This window comes from Camelus bactrianus, chromosome 1 (genome assembly GCF_048773025.1).
Source record: "Camelus bactrianus isolate YW-2024 breed Bactrian camel chromosome 1, ASM4877302v1, whole genome shotgun sequence".
In the NCBI taxonomy this organism is placed as follows: Eukaryota; Metazoa; Chordata; class Mammalia; order Artiodactyla; family Camelidae; genus Camelus; species Camelus bactrianus.
The window spans coordinates 95,096,672-95,103,882 of record NC_133539.1 but is presented as its reverse complement, the minus strand read 5'-3'; the positions used below and the strand labels follow the sequence as shown (position 1 = coordinate 95,103,882).

The 7,211-nt window shown below is 38.9% G+C and overlaps 1 long non-coding RNA gene across 1 annotated transcript; it reads left to right on the top strand.

The window, feature by feature from the left end:
- Positions 1 to 1,295: 1,295 nt before the first annotated feature.
- On the top strand, positions 1,296 to 6,078 carry LOC141578125 (uncharacterized). The gene is made up of 3 exons (XR_012508064.1): positions 1,296 to 1,899; positions 3,554 to 3,693; positions 5,860 to 6,078. It is a non-coding gene; the product is annotated as an uncharacterized LOC141578125 (long non-coding RNA).
- The last annotated feature ends 1,133 nt before the right edge of the window (positions 6,079 to 7,211 follow it).

The following is a 7,211-nucleotide window of genomic DNA, read 5'->3' as shown; positions in this document are numbered from 1 at the left end:
CTGATTCTAGGGAAAGGAGGGTATAGCTCAGTATTAGAGCACATGCTTAGCATGCATGAGGTTGTAGGTTCAATCCCCAGAACCTCCGTTAAAAAAAACCCAAAAAGATACTGACTCTCACAGAGGCATGCATTTTGCATCCTAGTGAGAGATTTCTGGGCTTTATTTCTCTATTGTTTAATGACACGGGGAATTAGCTGAAAGTCAAGGAACTGATGGATTAAAGACGAGCTGGATTCAGACTCCCATCACTAAGAATTTTAGTTGTTTTGTTGTTTGGTTGCCCTTTCCTACTGTCTGTCTGTCTGTCTGTTTCCAGAGAATAAACTGCTCCTATGAGGAAGAATTAACCAATGTGACAACCCTAAAGCCAATATATGACATTCCATCTCTCACTCCTGTCCTCCTTAGTTCTCCTGACCTTTGAGATTGTACCACCCACATCATTAATCCATTTTGCCAGAACTTGGACAACTGATTCTTATATTTGAATAAAACATATATTATCAGGTTTATGGTCTGATATATGTGCTATGGTCGTGGAATATTTTTCAATTATTTTGTTGATATCTGAACTAGAGAATTATACTAGAAGTCATTAGCTTCTAATTTCTACTCAAATTAATTACTTGAGTAATTAACTTCTCATATTATTTTAAGCAAAATTTCCATTACTCATTATAATCACATTTTTAGTGCTTGCAGCCATGATTTTTTTTTTTTGCAGGCATTCCACACAGCACATTTTAAATTCTTCACCAGAAATGAATTTTTATACCCTTCCTTCAGTGTCTCTTTTACTGTGACACATCCCAGTAATTTTTATTTCTATCTTATTTTTCAGGCTTTAGCTTTTCATACTGTTATTAACCTCTTAAGAAATAAAATTTACTCTAAATAGCATGTCATATTTTTTCAACTTATGTTTACTTAACCAAGTAACTTGATCGAGTTATCTGACTGAAAGGTCTGTTTCCCTATTAAGTAACAGTCCTCAGGTTCTTTCTAATCATATGGTTTGCTTTTCTAGCTAGCTCCAATCTGCTTTATGTTTTCTGAGTAGCTTCAATTATGTGGCTTGAATTTTGAGACATTATTCTTGTTGAACAACACTTACTTTTTGACTCCAGTGCCCACTTTCAAATGTTGTAGACTAGTCCTCTGCAAAGTTTTGCCCAAGTGTTCTATTCATTCACTTTTTTTTTTCATTTGCATTAATACTTATCAAATATCTGAAAGCCTGTGGTACTCCAGGAACTGTGCTGGGCACTGGGCACTGGGCACAGATTGTTAAGAATAACAGACACGATCCCTTTCATGATGGACATTACATGATGAAGCGTCCCCACTAAAGCAGACAGACCAAAAGCAAATCCACAGACATATAAAATAATTGATGAGGTGGTAAATTCTATAAAAAAAAAAAAAACAAGTAGCTAAGCAAGATACGGTAGAAGGGGACTCAGGAACCCTATTTTGACAGGGTCGGCAGAGACGCCTGTCTCACAGGGAAGAAGACGGCCACGTAAGAGCATCACAGATGAGGGAAGCAAGACAGCAGCTGGCATATTTAAGGCGCTAAATTAAGCCTTGAGAGTGAGGTAGGGAATAAAGCAAGATGAGGAGCTGGGGGAATCTGGGGGCATGTGGGGTACACCCGCAAACAAGTTAGGGTTCTGACCACTGCTCTGTCTACTACAGCTCCAGGTCTCAGGACTAAAACAAAGTCTTTTGAAGAACTCCTGAAGCAATGAAGCTGCAGACGCCTGGAAGACACAGGGAAAGCTGGCCAGACACTGGGAAAAGATCTTTTATTCTCCTATATCTTCTTCAACAACAAGAACCAAAAAAATACATATCTCAATTAATTAACCTGCCTCATGGGATTCCTCTGTTAAGGTATCTTTGTGAGAAATACTAGAATTAAATGTTTTCAAAATTGGAAATAACTTTGAAGCTCATCTTTCACAATGTCTTTATTTTCCACCATGGGACAGCTTTTTAAAAATAATTTAACATTTTGACCTAGACTTTATTCCCTTTATAAGATATGGTCATGTTTGAATGTGGTATTTTTGAACACTGTGTCTTTCTAGGACACATGCCAGTTCATCACATAATTTTAATAAATTTAACTTAATGTAACTTCTAAAAAAGATTCAAGCCACACATCAGTCTCCCTGTTGGCTCTGTCTTCCCGGGCAAGTGGGAACCAAGAATGCTGGACCCATGCTGGCGTCAAGCCTGGGGAGCAAGGTGGGAAATGGGAATTGGGCAGAATTCCTGCAGAGTGAGATCATGTTCAGTAGGAGACTTGAGAGCAGAAACCAGGAAACCAAGGCAAAGGCACAGGGCGGAGGAGGCTGCTACCACATTCCTAGTGTAAACCCCTGGGGAAGCTCGTCCTTGGCTGGGGAAGGAAGTGCTATAGATACTGACCCAAATCTGGGATGAAAAAGAACATGAGATGAATGGGTCACTTGTCTCTCATACCTCTATTCTATGTGTATGTGTTTCTCTCTTATCTTTTTATTAACGGATTACAAGGTTTGGATTCTATCTTTTCTTCATTTTTATTATAATTTATCTCTAATTACATACAATTATCTATAGAACAGAGATAAACTGATTTGTCAAAGCTGATCCAGCCAATTAATGGCTAAATTGAGATTTCCACTTAGTCTTGTGTTCTTTCCAAAAATACTAGTTAACAATCTTAACATTGAATTATGGTTGAATAAGAAAGAAGGATCAGAAAACAGGTGTTGACAGGCCACAGACAGGCACAAAACATAGGTTACTGGGATGCTGGGTGTGGCAAGCCAGGAGAGGAGGCTGACCACAGAACTAGGAGGTCTCAGCACCAAAGAAGATGCAGGACTGTCGACAATTATTCCTGAGGCTGGTCTGACTATTGCACATTATTATTATTATTGCCAGTAAGGCATTTTACTATTTAGCCATTTCTGCTTGCTCTTTCCTCATGTGCCATTATTCTAAGGACTGTCTTGGTCTTTTGTATATGTATATTCACATATATTTGCATATATTGTGTATATGTGTGTGTATATGTTCGCATATGTTTATAAAATCTGACTCTGTTCTACTTGTTCTACTTCCTTTTTACAAAGATTCTATTATGGGGATTCCAGAAGATAGTAGTAGTGGTAGGCACAGTTTCTAAGTCACCCCAAGTCCCCCTATAAAAACAGAGAAAACTGATAGCAAAACAATAACTAGGAGACAAGGTATCCTCATGAAGTCAAAAATATGAGTAGGGACAACCCACCAACAGCCCTAAGACCCACATACTATGCAGAAGGAAGCAATGAGAAGCAACCTCGTGTATAAGAACAGAATAACTATTGAACAGCCAACAGGAATTCATCAGGAAGTGCAGTGGGTCAGTTCGGGAACTGCTGCTAAAGCTTTGATGGGTTTTCCCCACTTAGGTGGCAAGCTGATGTAAGAGCTTTTTGTGGGGCAGTAAGGGCCTGGAGCAGCCTAGTTTCTGTGACCTCTGAAAACTGACCCGCTACGGTTCTCTCCCCAGATGGATTGCTAAAGAAGGAACACCGCTGATAACAGAATCAAAATGAAATAGGATAAAGGACCAGAGAGGCAAGGGAAAGAATTTCCTGACAAAAGTGGGAGAGGAGGAAACAGCCAAAGAAAAATAAACATTTTACACAGGTGAGTAACTAAATCACCTCCTTCAGAGAGGAATTGCTTTTGCTTTTTGCTTTATCCCTGAAGTCACCAACAACCCAGGCTATGTTAGAAACTTAATGTTCAGACTGTGGGTTCTGTGGGCCACACAGGTAGTTTCAATTCTGTCCCCTAACATAAGTCCATGCCTCCACCCAGTGCCAACTCTATGACTATTTCCTTTCGAGTGGTAGGTTGACTTATCCTAAGGTACTCTCTAATGAAGTTATTTCAAGTTTTCTCTTTTTTCAAGTATCTCTGATCTGTCCATCATATTTTAGGGGCTAAACATGCATGGCCAGTTAAAAGCCAGGCTCTGAGTCCTCAGGAACTGACAGATACCCTCAGGTTAAAACAAACTCTGGATTTGGCAATCGTTTTTTATTTTTTGTCTGGCTTCTGATTGTTTTATTAGAGTTCAGACTTATTTATTTAAAGTTTACTATATTTTATCTAGCATTTTAGGTGTTCTACACCAGAAGGAATTTTTCTGGATATTTAGTCTGGCAGATTGCTTAAAATAGAAATGGAATTTATCTATTTGCCACTATGCATTCAGTCTCATGGCTTTAAACTCGTGTCTCCAAAACTGACCTCTGATTCAGGATCTCTCTGAATTCCAGATTCATCTAACTCTTCCCAAACTCACTCCACATACAGTCTTAACATTTCAAGAAATAACCTCTTCAAACTTGCATTACTCAGGTCAAAAACCTTGTAACAACTCCTGTCTCCTTTGTCTTCCATCCTTCATTGTCATGTATCAAAATCCCTCTTGGCTCTACCTTCAAGCATATCCCAGCCTCTGCTGCTAGGACTTAACGAGGTGTCACATTTCCTTAGTAGATTTTTCATAGTGCCATTGAACATTACATAGTAAATCGCTGACCTCATCTCTCTGCTGGTATACTGTGAGCCACTTTAAGCCTGTCAGCTTTCAGACTACAATCCAATACACATGGCTGCTGCTTGCCTATGGGCTGTGGTTCTTCATCATCCAACTGTATTCGAACTTACTTAGACACAAGGAGACAACTTCACTTGCAGGGTGTGAAAGGAAGCAAGATGTTGGAGCGGTACAGATGAGAAAATATGATTTTGATTCCCTGTGGGTACCTGTTTATGGCCACTAGAGGGGTCTCGATTAGTCAGCATGGCCTTCCTCTCCTAACGTTACTAAACCCCTAAGATACTGAATCCAGACCTTCTTATGGCTTATTTTCTTCTTTCGAACCACGTGGTTGTATTTGCGTGCTTTATGGGTTGCTGGATGCAAAATTAGTAAACCCAATATCCTGTTGCTTAACCAGTAAGACACTTACTAATTCACTAAAAAGAACTTTGTTTCAACATATGACTTTATATATATATATATATGCACACACATAGATACACACACTTGCACACATACCTGTATAAACATACACATCAATAAAGATGAGATACCAGTCTTTCATGTCACTGACAGCTGTCAGGGCATGATTTTGCTTGCTGTCATCCTTCTAAAGGAGTCACAGTCAAGAAAGTAAAAGTCCAAGCTGGTGTTTCAATGATAAGGTGATATGCTATATTAGACAGGATTCTTTCCATAACAAGTAATTTAAAACATAGCCAAACTGGCCTAAACATAGAAGGAATCTATTGAGTCCTGTAATGAGAAGTCCCAGAGTAAGGCTGGCTTTAGGTGGACCTTAAGTAATAGACTCTGATGAAGTTACCAAGGTCTGACTCTCTAAATCTCTGAACTTGGCTCTTTTTAAAATGCATTGTCTTCACTTTGAAGTAACCTTTCCCCTCTTGGTCTCTTGACGGCTATTGTAGCCTCAGGATCCGTACTTCTTCAGCTTCAGGTACAGAAAATAGAACTTTCCTCTGCTAACAGAGAAGCAAAAGTATTGGCCCTGCTTATAACCCAAGTAAAGTCACAAGAAAACCCCCAAATCAATTCCTCTAGTCAAAGGGATGTGAAATGCCAACTGGCTTAACCAACTCAAAATTCATCCCTGAAGCTGAGGGTAAGGAAAGCTCCATCCAAACCACATGGCCTGAAATGTAAGACAGGAACTTTCTCCAAAGAAAGGCAGGGGAGATGAATAAGTACTTTATAGGGCCTGGACCCAGTAACCACTATTGTTTCTCCTCTTGTTCCAGGTTTATAATTTCTGTAGAGTTAGCAAGTTCTCCCTCAATGTGGCAATGGACCACTTACCCACCGGTCAATCCAACACATCATCTATCACAAGCAAGGATGGGGCCGTAAAGTGAGCAGAGAAACCTGGGGTTGGCAGCTGAGCTAGCAACACTGATTGTTGCCACAGGTGAGTTAAGGAATAATGATTACCAATAAACTGAAGTTTAAATAAAAATACTTTTAAGTCCCTTGTAGTTAGTTGAGCATCTCTTCATTTTTCCCCTCTGGATGAAAAACAAAGGCTATGTCCATGGTTACAAAGACTCACTTTTTCAGAGCAAGGGAGTGGTGTCCAAATCAGCCATATCAAGCTTTTCCCTTTGTGTATGTATATACACTAAATATGAGAAACACACCTTATTAATTACTATATTCTTAAAATAAATTTTCCAATGTGATTATTTAATGCTTTCCTATAATTTTTTGGTATTGAAATTTCTTTCACACCCAATAAGTTTTATATATTTTTATGCATACTTTATGCATTTATTTTATATATATATATACACCTAAGTTAAGAATTCTGAAACACCAAGATAACACATTCAGACACTTCATTTTACCTGCTGCAATCAGTTAGCGGCTGAGTTTTTGTGTCTAAACCTGTCTGGGGAGAATCTATAATCTAGAAAAGGTATGTTTGTCTAAAAGCCAAAGGCACTCCCTTTATGTTGTGCCATCAGAAATATTTCTGAGAGGACTATTTTTCCCTACCCTTGTGTATGCATATTTGCCTGTGTGTGTGTGTGTGTGTGTGCGCGCGCACGTGTGTGTGTAGGCAGGAGGTAGGCAGGAAAGAAAAAAATTGAGGATCTACATTTATGTCTTTACTGTTTTAAGAACTGAATGAGGGACAATGGGAGTTATATCCAGATAATAGATTTATGAATTTAAAACATCTTGCTTTTGCTGTTTGTACCACTTACAGTTTCGATCCTCGTAAGATTTTTTTTTTTTTTTTTTTTTTTTGGTGAAGGGGGCTTTGGTGAGCAAATGTAGTTAAACTCATTATTTCAGGAGAAACCCAGCATTACAGAAGTTTTAATGAGAGCTACTGCAAGAAGCGTTATCCCACATTCTCTCCTTTGACTTAACACCAAGGCCAAGGAAAGCTAGCATTCTACCCAGTTTGAGGTGCATTTCATAGATGAAACTGCCAAATGGCTAAAACTGACTCTCAGCTTTTTCTACACTGAAGTTGGTGTCCTCACTGGTTCAAAATGACTCTTTGTGCCTGTCATAACCAAGTGTATTTAGCTATTTGTGCAGCTAAGACTTTGTGTCTAAACCTGTTGGGCAGAATCTTATTTCT